This window comes from Felis catus, chromosome E3 (genome assembly GCF_018350175.1).
Source record: "Felis catus isolate Fca126 chromosome E3, F.catus_Fca126_mat1.0, whole genome shotgun sequence".
Classification (NCBI taxonomy): Eukaryota; Metazoa; Chordata; class Mammalia; order Carnivora; family Felidae; genus Felis; species Felis catus.
This window is the reverse complement of record NC_058383.1, coordinates 37,702,569-37,716,254: the sequence shown is the minus strand read 5'-3', so window position 1 is coordinate 37,716,254 and position 13,686 is coordinate 37,702,569. Positions and strand designations below refer to the sequence as shown.

At 47.1% G+C, this 13,686-nt stretch overlaps 1 protein-coding gene across 9 annotated transcripts in view; it reads right to left on the bottom strand.

The window, feature by feature from the left end:
- Positions 1-13,686, bottom strand: part of ADCY9 (adenylate cyclase 9) — a 171,042-nt gene that overhangs the window by 146,812 nt on the left and 10,544 nt on the right. The window contains exon 5 of one of the 9 annotated variants that reach the window (XM_045047979.1): positions 413-490. The exons of the other annotated variants lie outside the window; for them this stretch is intronic. The gene's annotated coding sequence lies outside the window, so the exon portion shown is untranslated. The remainder of the gene's footprint in view (positions 1-412; positions 491-13,686) is intronic. 9 annotated transcript variants of the gene reach the window in all.

Below are 13,686 nucleotides of genomic sequence, written 5' to 3'. Positions count from 1 at the left end.
GAGCCTGCTTGGGATTCTCTCTCTAGCCCTCCCATGCCCCTCTCCTGCTTATGCTTGCTTTCTCGCTCTCACTCTCTCTCTCCCTAAATAAATAAACTTAAAAAAATCAGGACACTGACTGTATGACAGGCACCTATTTTTTACTGTAGTAAAATACAGGTAAAATTTACCATTTTAACCATTTTTGAGTACCAGTTCTATGGCATGAAGCACATTCACAATGTCATACAACTCTCACCACCATCCACCTGCAGAACTTTTTCACCTTCCAAAGCATAACTCCACCTCCATTAAACACAAACTCCTCGTTTCCCCTCCCCCAGTCCCTGGCAGCCACCTTCCTACATCGTGTCCATGAACTTGACTGCTCTAGGGAAATCATTCAGTATTTGTCTTTCCATGTCTGACTTACCTCACTTAGCACGTCTTCAAGGTTCATTCATGTTGTAGCACGTGTCAGAATCACATTTTTTTTTGTTTGTTCACTTATCTGTTTTGAGAGAGAGAGCAAAATTTCCCGGGGGAAGGGCAGAGACAGAGAGAAAGAGAGAGAGAGAATCCCACGCAGGCTCCACATAGTCAGTGTGGAGCCCAAACTCACGAACCGTGACATCATTACCGTGAGCCAAAATCAAGAGTCGGAATCAAGAGTCGGTCGTTTAACTGAATGAGCCACCCAGGAGCCCCAGAATCACACAATTTTTAAAGACATCAACTTTTTGATGACCTCCTATTGTGCGCAGGGTTCCAGCTAAAAGTGAACAAAGGTAAATGACAGTCGCTGCTCCAACGCGGAATCTACGAATCTCCATATGAAAGGGTCCGATGTGCTACTAAATGAGAGACCACCAACACAGCTGGCCTTCCTCATCACCCTTGAAGATGGCTTTCTACACTCCAGCCTGCAGACTGCATACTATTTTCCAGGTGAATCTAGCAATTCTAGAATAAAGTTTACAAATGAAATTGGCTAATGGGAGAAGTTTCAGGCCACACTGGGGCTATGACTAAACAACAGATACAAGTCTTCTGTCCACTCCTTGGGTCACGCTCTGGAACAGCATGAAGTGGCCACTTAGTCTACTGCTCTCCCAGGAAATTCTAAAAGGTGCCAAGACTCTCCATACAGTAAGACTTCCCCTTCGCCACCCACCACCACTACTGTGCCTGCTGGGTGGCCACTTAGAAGACCCTGGATGGGATGCGGGTCTGAGCTCCACAGTGGTGGGAAGTAGAGTCAGGGAGGTGGCATTTATTATTGAACTTCTACTCGAAGCCAAGTACCACGGTAGGTGCTTCCACACATAGTATCTCAATGAATAATAATCTCAACGATCAAGGACAAGAGATGCCATCACCTCATGTTCACAAATGCAGAAACTTGAGGCTCAGATGAGCCACTAGACAGACCACCCAAGGACACACAGCTAATTAGTATCAGAATTAGCAAACAAATTCGAGCTTGTCAACCTCAAAGCTGTTTTCGTTCACCCATGATGCCTCTCCTTCCATGATGGGGAGTGATGCCTTCCTCATCTCCAGCCCCGCCCCCTGCTCCCCCACCGAAGACCCCAGAGGTACATCTTGAGAAAGACACCAATGATAGGACCAGCGAAAAGCACAAGGAAATGTGTCACCCTCCACCCCACAGGAACCATAAAGGGGGCTGGGGAGTCCCTCCAAAGAGGACTATCTGGAAAGGACAAGACTTCTATGAGCCCTTAAATGACAAAGGAGCAAATTCCTACAGCATTGACAGCATAAGCACGGGCAGGGCTTCTGACTCAAATGAAGAATGCTCAGGCAGCTTTCCTAATTAATGATGGTTGAGTCATAAGAAGAAAGAAAGAAAAGTTGGCTCCAAGCTGATTCTCAGAGAAAGGTGCCCTCTGTGAAGTGCCTGAGTAGGCGTCTCCTGCAGCCGTATCCCCCACTCTCTCCTCCAATCCTGATGCCACACCTTCTGGCACTTTCTTGTGGGTAAAGGCTGCAAAAAAGCAGGCGGCCTATCCCAACAGGCTTGGGAGAACTCGCTTTGGCCAACCAAATGATTGGTGAGGGTTTGGGCTGGAAAGGCATTTCCACATGGCGAAATGGAGCGTGGCTGCTCTTGGATACAAGCCACAGTATAATGTGAGGGGCAACAGCAACTCTGACAGAAAAACCTATCCCCATGGATGTCAATACTCCTGAGATTTCACCTTTAAATATGTCTTTCTTGGGGCACCTGGGTGGCTCAGTCGGTTAAGCATCCGACTTCCGCTCAGGTCATGATCTCACGGTTCATGTGTTCAAGCCCCACATCGGGCTCTGGGCTGACAGCTCAAAGCCTGGAGTCTGCTTCAGATTCTGTCTCCCTCTCTGCCCCTCCCCAGCTCGCTCGCTCTCTCTCTCTCTCTCGCTCAAAAATAAATAAACATTTTTTAAAAATTAAAAAAAAAGTCTTTCTCATAAAGTTATCAGCCTTATAACTATCACAAATTCACTGTTATCCCAATCAAAATCCCAGCATTGTTTTTCCATGGGACTTGACATAATTCACCTTAGATTCATACGGAAGATCACTGACTAAAGAATGTCTAAGAAAATGTGAAGAAGAACCAAGTGGGAAGACTTTATATTCCTGGTATCAGAAATTATTGTAGCACTATAACGATTAAGGCAGTGTGTTTCTTTTTTTTTCTTTTAGCATTGAGAATCCTTTATTCAGTTATTCCCTATCACAAGAATATTTTAGGGTACCTGAAAAGAAAATATCAAGAATTGTCTCTCCTGAAGAAAGTTATAGGATTCTAAATATAATTGCAAAAATATTCCTATTTCAAATAATTCTTAGGACAAAGAATATAGAATTTTGTTATGCTACTAAGCATATTGATTTACATAAAATTTCAAAAACATTAAAAACTTTTGAGACATGGTATTCTGCTAATACATGTTTTAATTGATACTTAAAAATCCGAGTATAATATTTTTTATACAAAAAATGCAGAGATCTTAGGTGATAAAAGAGTTGTGACAATTGTTTACACTGCTGTGATCACAGAAAACAACATATACAAGTATTTCATCATATTAGAAAGTCCTTCTGTGTCTCTTTTTCTGTTCTCTCATCTCCCTCACCTTAAAAGCCACTACTCTCACACTCCCATGACTGTATGTGAGTTTATGTTTGGGAATTTTATTTAAATAAGATTATACAGTATTTAGTCTTTTATGACAAGTTTCTTTCATGCAGTGTAATTTTAATGTTTATATAATTTATTAAATTTATTTTTTTTAACTTATCTCCAAATTAGTTAACATATAGTGCAACAATTATTTCAGGAGAAGATTCCTTGATGCCCCTTACCCAGTTAGCCCATCCCCCCTCCTACACCCCTTCCAGTAACCCTCTATTTGTTCTCCACATTTATGAGTCTCATGTTTTGTCCTCCTCCCTGTTTTTATATTATTTTTGTTTCCCTTCCCTTATGTTCATGTTTGTCTCTTAAAGTCCTCATATGAGTGAAGTCATATGATTTTTGTCTTTCTCTGACTAATTTCACTTAAGATAATACCCTCCAGTTCCATCCACATAGTTGCAAATGGCAAGATTTCATTCTTTTTGATTGCCAAGTAATACTCCATCGTATATATATATACCTCATCTTCTTTATCCATTCATCCGTCGATGAGCATTTGGGCTCTTTCCATACTTTGGCTATTGTTGATAGTGCTGCTGTAAACATTGGGGTACATGTGTCCCTTTGAAACAGCACACCTGTATCCCGTGGATAAATACCTAGTAGTGCAATTGCTAGGTCATAGGGTAGTCTATTTTTAGTTTTTTGAGGAACCTCCATACAGTTTTCCAAAGTGACTGCACTAACTTGCATTACCAAGGACAATGTGGTTCTAATAGCACAGGGGTTGACAATGGACCAATGAACTGACTAGAGAACTTAAAACCCATTCAAATATGGAAACTTGATAAATATCAGAAGTGGCTGTACATATTGGAAGAAGTGTCGACTGTTCAAAGTGTTGGTATTACATAAAAAAGTCTTTCTTTGGGCTCCTTTCCCCAGGAGAAGTCTTCTTGGGAGGAGAACATTCATCACCTCCTGGTAAAGTGTCAGGCACAGAATTAAATGGATCTTGAAGGTCACATTATCCTCCTCAGTGCAGGAGTCTCTGAGTGTCTGCTTGTATATTCCAGGGATGTGAAAAGCATAATCAGGGAAGGAAGGCTGTTCCATGGATATACAGCTCCTGTAAAGTTCTTTATATTAAGCCAAAATATTTTCCCATAGCTTTTCCCCCTCCCCATATGGCACTGGGGACAAAGGTCCATCTTCAAGGCTGTCTAGCAAGCCCTTGAGCATCTCCTGAGGACTCCAATTCTCTCAGTCATGCTTGTGGCAGGACGTTCAATGCACATCCCCCCACCCCAACTTCCAGGATGCCTCTGATGGGCCCACTCCAAATTATCAGTAAGACTTCTGCCTGTGTATGCTATTTGTGTACACACACACACACACACACACACACCCTAGTAAGGGAGGGAAAAGCAAAAGGCTCCAAACTGAGGTAACACAACAGACCCAAAGGGAGACTCAGATGTGTTAGCTGGGTGTTCCTGGATGTAAGAAGTAGCAGTTCTCTCCAGTCAGCTCATGCAAGTGGGCGGGCAATATGTTAGACTACTTGTGGAAATATGGAACAGAGGAGCCTTAGCCATAGGGCCAGCCCTCAAGGACCGCTTGGAAAAATCAAACCTGAATTTTATGAGATCAGGAATCCCAAGAAAGTGAGGCTTCTACTGGAAATCCAAGGCAGCTGTGGAAACCAGGCCATCTGGTAGACCCCCAAGCAGCAGGCCTTCACAGACCCTGCTCCAGCGCTCTGCCATCAGAATCAGTCAGAGTTCTCCTCTCAGACTCTGCTTCTTCCCATCCATCTCTTCTCTTCTCCTCTTCCAAGTATGTGGTTGATTCTGCCGAAGTTCCCAGTTCACTAAGATACAGCTCTCCTAGCCAGGACCCTGCAGAGGTCACTGGCCACTGCTGCTCAGGTAACAGCCAACGGAGGCTCATCAAGAGCTGGAGGCACTGCAGTTTCTCTAGGTAGGGAGGGGGATGGGGAGAGAGTGAGCAGGACCAGCCCGTGCCTGACCTTCATAGTACAGCTGGTGCCCAGAAGGGACGACTAAAAAGGTGTTCATCTCAGTTCGTGGAGGGAATAAGAGAACACAGACTCTTGGCTGTTATGTCCTCAGAGAATAGGCTTAATTCTGAAATCCAGATGGTGGGGACTCACTAAGAAACATCCCATGTGACCAGCTGCTTTTTGTTGGTGATGAACCCAAAACAGCAGCCCCAGTGTCTACCCATCTACCACCTTTTCATCCCTCTGTGGTGTCCAGTTTCCTCTATTACAATACAAATGCCACTTAGAAATAAATTTAACCAAAGATGTACAAGACTTCTTTGCTAAAGACCACCAAATGTTATTGAGGAAAATAAAAGACCCAAATAAATGTACAGATGTACCATGTTCATGGATTGTAGGACTCAATATTGTTAAAATGTCAATTCCCTCCAGATTGATCTATAGATTCAATGTAATCCCAATAAAAATTCCAGAAGGAATTTTTCTAGAAATTGACTAGCAGCCAATTAGGTAAAAATTTAAGTAGTCAATTCTGTAGGACTAGAATAGCCAAAATAGTCTTAATAAAGAATAAAGTTGAAGGGCTTATAGTAGCTGCTTTTAAGATTTACTACAAACAATAATAATCGAGACAATTTGGTATTAGCATGAGGGTACACAAAGACACCAATGGAACAGGAAACATCATCCAGAAATAGAACTACACATATATGATCAATTGATGTTCAACAAAGAAAGCAAGATAATTCAATGGGGAAAGACAAATATCTTCAACAAATGGGATGAAATAATTATCTACCCAAAAGGGAAAAAATGAACCACAACTCCATGTATCACGTGGAAAACTTAAGCTGGATCCTAGACATAAAGGAAATACAGCATCTTAAAAAAAAATAGAAAATATCGGGGCTTCTGGGTGGCTCAGTCAGTTAAGCATCCGACTTCAGCTCAGGTTATGATCTTATAGTTTGTGAGTTTGAGCCCCACATCAGGCTCTGTGCTGACAGCTCAGAGCCTGGAGCCTGCTTCGGATTCTGTGTCTCCCCCTCTCTCTGCCCCTCCCATGCTCATGCTCTGTCTCTCAATAATAAATAAACGTTAAAAAAAATTTTTTTAATTGAAAATATCTCCATGACCTTGAAGTAGGCAAACACTGCTTAGGCAAAACACTAAAAGCATTAACCATTAAAAAAAAATTTATAACTAAAATTCATTAAAAAAAATTTAAAATTTTCAACACCCCAACCCTAATAGCTACAATTAAACAGACTGACAACACCGAGGCACCTGGATGGCTCAGTTGGTTAAGTGTCCAACTTCAGCTCAGGTCATGATCTCACAGCTCATGAGTTCGAGCCTCGTGTTGGGCTGTTGTTGACAGCTCAGAGCCTGGAGCCTGCTTCGGATTCTGTGTCTCCCTCTCCCTCTCCTCCTCCCCCATTCGCACTCTGTCTTTCTCTCTCTCAAAAATAAATTTTAAAAACACTAAAAAAATAAAAATAAAAAAAACCAGACTGACAACACCAAATGTTAGTGAAGACATGGAGCAACCAAAACTCTCATATAGTGTTGACGGGAGTGTGAAACGATATAACTAATCTGGGAAAAAAGTCTATCAGTTTGTCATAAAACTAAAAATACAACTGTACACCGAACAATTCCATTTCTAGGTAAAAAAAAAAGTAAACATATGTCCCCTGGTATACTTTTACAAGAATACCCACACCAGTTTTGGGGCGCCTGGGTGGCTCAGTGGGTTAAGTGTCTGACTCTTGATTTTGACTCAGGTCATGATCTCACGGTCTGTGAGTCTGAGCCCCACGTCATGCTCTGCACTGACAACCTGGAGCCTGCTTGGGATTCTCTGTCTCCCTCTCTTTCTGCCCCCACCCATTTGCAATCTCTCTCTTTCTCAAATGAACATTAAAAAAAAGAATAGCCATACCAGTTTTATGCATAATATCTATAACTTGGAAACAGCCCAGCTCTCCATCTATAAGAAACTATGGTAAAGTCATTCTACTCAGGAGAAAAGAAAAAAAAAACACATAACAATATGAGCAAATCTCAAAAACCTTATGCTTGGTGAAAGAAGCCTTACACAAATGAGTACCTAATATGTGATTCCAATTATAGGAAGTTCTTGAACAGACATGATTGGAAAAAGACACCACTGTGGCTGCCTCTGGGGGTCGAGTAGGACTGGGAAGGGGCATGGAAGCACTTTCTGGGGTGCCGGGAATGTTCCAGGTCTTTGTTTTAAAATAACAGTTTCATGGAAATAATATGTCAAACACCATGGCGCTCACCTCTTTAATGGGTACAATGCTGTGGGTTTTGGTATATTCACAGAGCTATGCAACTATCACCACTGTCTAGTTGCAGAGGAAACCAGATACCCACTAGCTCAGTCCCAACCAATCCCCCCCCCCACCGCCCTGCCCAGCCCTAGAGAGGCCCCCTCACACCATTCTGTCAACCATCCATCTGCTTTCTGCCACAACAGATTTGCCTATTCTGGACACTGTGCATAAGTGGACTCACACACTCGGAGGCCTTTTGCATCTGGCTTCTTTCACTCAGCATCATGTTTTCAAGGTTCATCCACACTGTAGTGGGTACGAGAGCTTCCTTCCTACTGCTGAGCAACATCGGGTTGTATGGATAGACTACATTCTGTTCACCCATTCATTGATCATTTCAGTTGATGGACATTTGGAGAGGTGCTTAACTGGAAAAGGTACAAGGGAACAAACTTTCTGGGGTAATTAACATAGCAGTTACATGAGTGTATGTATTAGTCAAAGTTATTGAACTGAGGACTTAAGATACGTGCATTTTATTTTAGCAATGGAAACTATAATTCAAAAAAAGGAGCCCAAGAAAGAAAAGAATAAAGAAAGAGAGAATCCAGGGAGGAAGGGAGGGAGACAGGGAGGGAGGGAGGGAGGGAGGGAGGGAGGGAGGGAGGGAGGAAATGAGGGAAGAAAGGAGGGAGAATGGAAGGAAGGAAGGGAGGGAGGGAGGGAGGGAGGGAGGGAGGGAGAGAGAGAGGCAGGCAGGCAGGCCGGCCGGGCCAGGAGGGAGGGGAAATCACCCAGGCCAACAGCCCTGGTTTCCTGTGGGCTGTAGCAACTGCTCCTAGTAAGCGTTGGGCTGTGCCAGTATCATCCCGTGACCCTGAGAAAATCAGAGCATGCTGCTCGCAGGGCACATTCCCTCCTGCGGAGAACCCGCCTTGTGCTGCCAGCTTGCTGGAGGAGGCACTCAGCTGGGCTGCAGGGCGTCTGCTTTGGGCTGGCCCACCCCCACGTGGGCCCGAGTCTGAGCACACTCCCTTTTGCCTGCCATGCAGCTGGTGGGCATGGCAGTTCTAGCTCTTGATGTAAATCGATACACTCACGGCTGGCTTGCCATTCAGTCCCTAGGGAGGAAGGAGAAGCTCCCGCACTGGGAGGAAGGAGGCGGCAGCCGGCAGGGAAGGAGGCCTGAGGACTTGGCCACCACTGCATCGAGACACCCTGGCCAATGAATACTCTGTCTCCTGGTCAAAAGACACCTAGTATTCTGCAGGTTAAAGATGGTCAAACAGCAGGCATTTTCATTCCGCTCAACCCTTAGGCCATCCACTGGTTGTAAGATTCTGTGAGGGGCTGGCGACCCTCTGTTCTAATTGTGTTTGGGGTGGGGGTGGGCAGCAGGGCACATGCAGAAAAAAATAAGTGATAATAAATAATCTGAGGTGGCGGATGCCAAGTGCCGTACCAGTGCGAGCTACAGATCACACCGTGAAAGCTCAAACAGCAGAGAAGCCACTTCATGCCAATCTGTCACCACATGCTAAGTGTCGGGGCCCGGGAAGCCAGGATTGATCAGGGGTGGCCCCATGCTCCAAGATGCTCCCTCGTGGTCCAGGGGTGCAGACTAACTTGCAAACCCAGAATTGGAAAGCACCATGGTCGTCATTAGAGTGACGGGGCGTCTGAGTTCTGCCAATCTGGAGCTTCTGGCTGACAGTGGGGGCAGCACAGTGGGAGAGGGGAGACAGGTGAGGTCAAACTGGGGGCATTCCAGACAGGAGAAAGAAAGGCCCTCCCAGTATCTGCACAGAAGCGGAAAGATGCACAGACCAAGGAAGGTCTCGGTTTGACCAGAGACATGCTCACGGTCGGCGCAGCTACAGGAACGAAGGCTGAGGAGCATCAGGCTGGAGGGAGAGGGGGCTTGGGGAAGACTTCTTGGAAGAGCCAGCCAGCACAAGGCCCTGAACGATGGGAAGAAGCAAGCCATGCAAACAGGAACACACAGCAGAAGCTGGGTCTCTGGGTGGGGGTCCTGCACAGGGTTAGGGTGAACAATGCCCCCCAAAAGAGGCCTACCTCCTAATCCCCCCAAACCTGTGGATATGTCACCTAACATGTAAAAGGGGGCTCTGTTTATGTGATAAAGTTAAGGGTCTTGAGAAGGAGAGATTATCCTGCATTACTCACTGGGCCCAATATAAACACAAGGGTCCTCGTAAGAGGGACACAAGAGGTCGGAGTACAGAGTAGAGGAGACCACAGGAGTCAGAGGCTGGGGTGACAGGAGGGAGGGGCCGCAAGCCAAGGAATGCAGGCTGACTTCAGACTCTAAGAGGCAAGGAAATGCAAGCCTCCAGAAGGAACACAGACTGGCAGACACCTTGGTTTCCAACATGTGAGACTCATCTCAGACTTCAGACCCCAGAACTGCAGGATAACATAATTGTGTTGTTTAGAGCCACTCAGTGTGGTAACTTGTTACAGTAATAACAGGAAACACACACTGCAGAATCAGTGGGAATGCAACTTACACATAGCCCCTACATATCCCCTCTTCCCAGCCCCAACAGATACATTTACTTCCCTCCGGAGATTTCATGCCATCAAAAAGAGTCGGAATGCAGAAGCATGGTTAACAAATGTGGTTACATTATCTGCTACTTTGTTTGTTCATCACTTAGCAAATGACAGGAACAGAGCGAGGTCTGTGATCCATACTGACATCCCTGCCCCCAGCGAGCTCAGAATCCAGTGGGGGGTGCAGACGTGTCAACAGCCAGTCACCACACAAGGTGACAAACCCTTAATGGAGATAGGAAGAGGGGAACACGGCAGCACAGGGGAGAGCCAGCTGGTGTGGCTTCCCGAGAATGGAATGGTCCAACACAGGGAGTCTTGGCTGCGCAACGAGGCAGGACGAGGGGGAAGGCAGGCAAATGGAACTGCATTTAGCAGAACGGAGGTGGCAGGAGATACGGCTGGTCTGGGGGAACGGCAGGTGATGTGAGCGTGGCCAAAACAGGGACCAGAGGCTGGGACAGGTGCTTCCTGATTACAAGGTGGAAACAACTGCTTCATGGTCACCTTCTCAGCCCTGCCTCGGTGAGATTAAAAGGCCAGGAGCTGCAGGAAGATTCGCGGCAGAGATGGGTGAGGGCTCGAGGGGCAGCCCTGGTGCAAACACAACATGAGCCTTCAAGCTCCAAGAGACAGCACAGCACCCAAAGGAGACACTCCAGGTAGGGAAGACCACCCGGCTAAGCACTCTGACCCTGTCCGCCCCATGTGACACCTCGTCCTTCGATTCATCGCACTGCAGGTGACATTGCCACTACATGCAGACTTCGGGGTGCCCTGCGTCCCTGTTGCCCCTGGCATCAAGAGACAACACAGTCTTCCCATTGCTTACTTTCATGAGCAACCTAAGGAGGAGGTGATTCCCACCCTGGGAACAGCCTGGCTCCTGACCTGAGCCATCCCCAGATGGCTGGTATCACCCATGACAAGGAACGAGCCAACAATGGCGACAGCGCTGAAACACTACTGCATGTGGGCGTGGCCAGATGACATTTGGTCACAAGGATGAGGAAACGTGGAGATGGGAGTGATGCAAAGAAGAACAGAAGGGAAGCACAGAGGGAAGGAGGAGAAGAGAGGGGGCAACGGGGACAGAGGTGGACAGCCGGAAAAGTGGACACCTGCCCTTGCACAAGGGATGCAGTTCACGCTGTCCCAGACAGAGAGCTTTCTAGGACCCCCGACCTCAGGGGACAAGATCTGTGCCACAGCAGCATTGCAGGCTGTGAAGCCACAGGGACACAGTCGGGCCTCTAACCCAGTGAGGCCACACACCTCACCCGTCATGCAAATCAGAGCAGAGGAACGTGAGGAACTGTGTTAAATACCAAGGGGAAGATTTTGCAAATAGTTTTTTTTGAATTGTCACTGCTTAAGTGCGAAGACTCTCAAGTCTGAGAAGCAACATTTCATTCTCTCTGAGCCCTCAGAAATTTTTAAAAAAGGAGAACTCACTGTACTCGGGAAACCTGCGTTGGTGTGGGCCCACGCTCGGCAGAACGTGGCGGAGGGGGGTGGGCAAAGTTACGGAGCTCCTCGGGACAGTTTCCACTCCAGATGGTGCGGGCGTGGAAGCTGCGAGGGCTGAGCAGGCAGGAGAGAAAGCAAACCAGGAGAGAAGCCCACTCGGAACAAAGGGACAGGAGCACTGTGGGGAAAGGCCAACGATTCAGCTCAGGTGCACAGAGGCGCCCTGGTGTCCACCGTCCTGGCTGCTCCTTTGCCATGAAGGCTCCAGAACCAGAGGCTGTGGGCCAGGCGGGCCGGGGAACTGGGAACTCTGGCTCTATTATCACGAATCGGCCCGCAGCCCTGGACCAGCCGCCTCCTCTCTTGGATCCGCTACCTTATTTTGCAAAGGATGGTGTGTGGCGGGCTGACACTCTTTCTGGGAATGTCTGGGACCTACAGAAGCACCACTGCTGGACGAGAGGGGCTTGACAAACCTCTGCCCCCGATCCTGACCAAATATGTTTCTAGCACTTCTAACCTTCAGGTATTTGCTGTTTTCCCTGTAGCTTCCTTGGCCGCTGACCTTTCTTACTGGGCCAGGAAGCTTGCAAGGGGCCCCCTCCTCCAGATTTATCCGGGACAGATGGGCTGGGTCAGAATCATGCAGACCGAAGCCTCAGCAAAGCTCTCCTCCATACACCTGCAATTCTATGACTGGAGCCTTTCAAAGGCTCTCAGCCTGAGAAAGCACAAGGTCTTGGTGAGGTTTCCTGGCCGGCTCGGGGCTGGCTTCATGCCACAGTAACATGCCCAGGGCTGCATGGCCTAGAACCCCTTCAGGCTCCTCTTCCCCAACCCTTGAAAAAAACCTCGATTTTTATGCCCTCAAAACCCTGCTCCGCTCAGACTGCTGTGACCAGACGCAGAACAGGTGTGGGAATGGCGGAGGGGCACTTTTAGGGCCCTACGTAATACAGCTCAGGCAACCGCTTGCCTCTTTCCTGGTGGCATCCGCCAACCTTGATGTTCTCCCTCCCGTAAGCCCCTGCAAATCCGGGGTGAGGGCGTGAGGCCCAGAGACGCCCCAGGCTGGTGGATTCTGCCACTTTCCACTTCTGCCAAATACAGAGGTTTGCTCATCCCCACAGATGCAGTAAGGAGGTCCCCCCGGGTTAGAAGAACTTAAGACAGAATCAGACTGAAGGAATAAAACTGGATTAGGGAAACCGGAGGGAGACGGGGTGACTGGAACTCTGGGTAGGAATGCAGATTCACCACAATTGGGTGAGGTTCACTCCTGCTCCGCAGAGCTGGCTAATGAAACAGTAACATTCGCTCTTATCGTGGGTACTGGTTTACTTCTACGTTCAAAAGGCAGCATTTGAAGAGAGTTGTTGAGAGATACTTCACATGGTATAAAATTTGCCCATTTAAACTGCACAATTCAATGGCTTTTAGTATGTGTGCAGAGTTGTGAAACCATCACCACTAAGTTTAGAACATTTCATTACCCCTGAAAAGAAAGCCCATACCCAGGAGCACTCAGGGCCCCTGCCGTTCCCCGGACCCACCGGCTCTGGGCAAACAGTAATCTGCAGAGCATTTTACCCTGACACGCACTTTCCCTACCGTGAGGGTATGCGATGCAGCAGATGACAGGGGTGTCTCAATCAAGATCTCATGACCCACAAACAAATGGCCAACAAGCACAAGAAAAGACATTCAACATCACAGATCATTAGGGGAATGCAAATCAGAGCAACAACGAGATACCACCTCACACCCATTCAGGATGGCTATTGTCCAAAAAACAGAAAATAACAAGTGCTGGTGAGGATGTGGAGAAATTGGAACACCTGTGCACTGTTGGCGGGAATGCAGAATGGTGCAGCCACCGTGGAAAACAGTATGTTGGTTCCCTCAAAAACTAAAATTAGAATTACCATATAACCCGGAAATTGCACTTCTGGGTATATACCCAAAATAATTAAAAGCAGGATCTTAGTGGGGCCCCTGGGTGGCTCAGTTGGTTAAGCGTCTGACTCTTGGTTTTGGCTCAGGTCATGGTCTCATGGTTCTTGAGTTTGAGCCCCACATAGGGCTTATATGCTGGCCGTGTGGAGTCTGCTTGGGATTCTCTCTCCCCTCTCTGCCCCTCTCCCACTCACACATGCTCTCTCTCTCTCTCAAAAATAAAAAA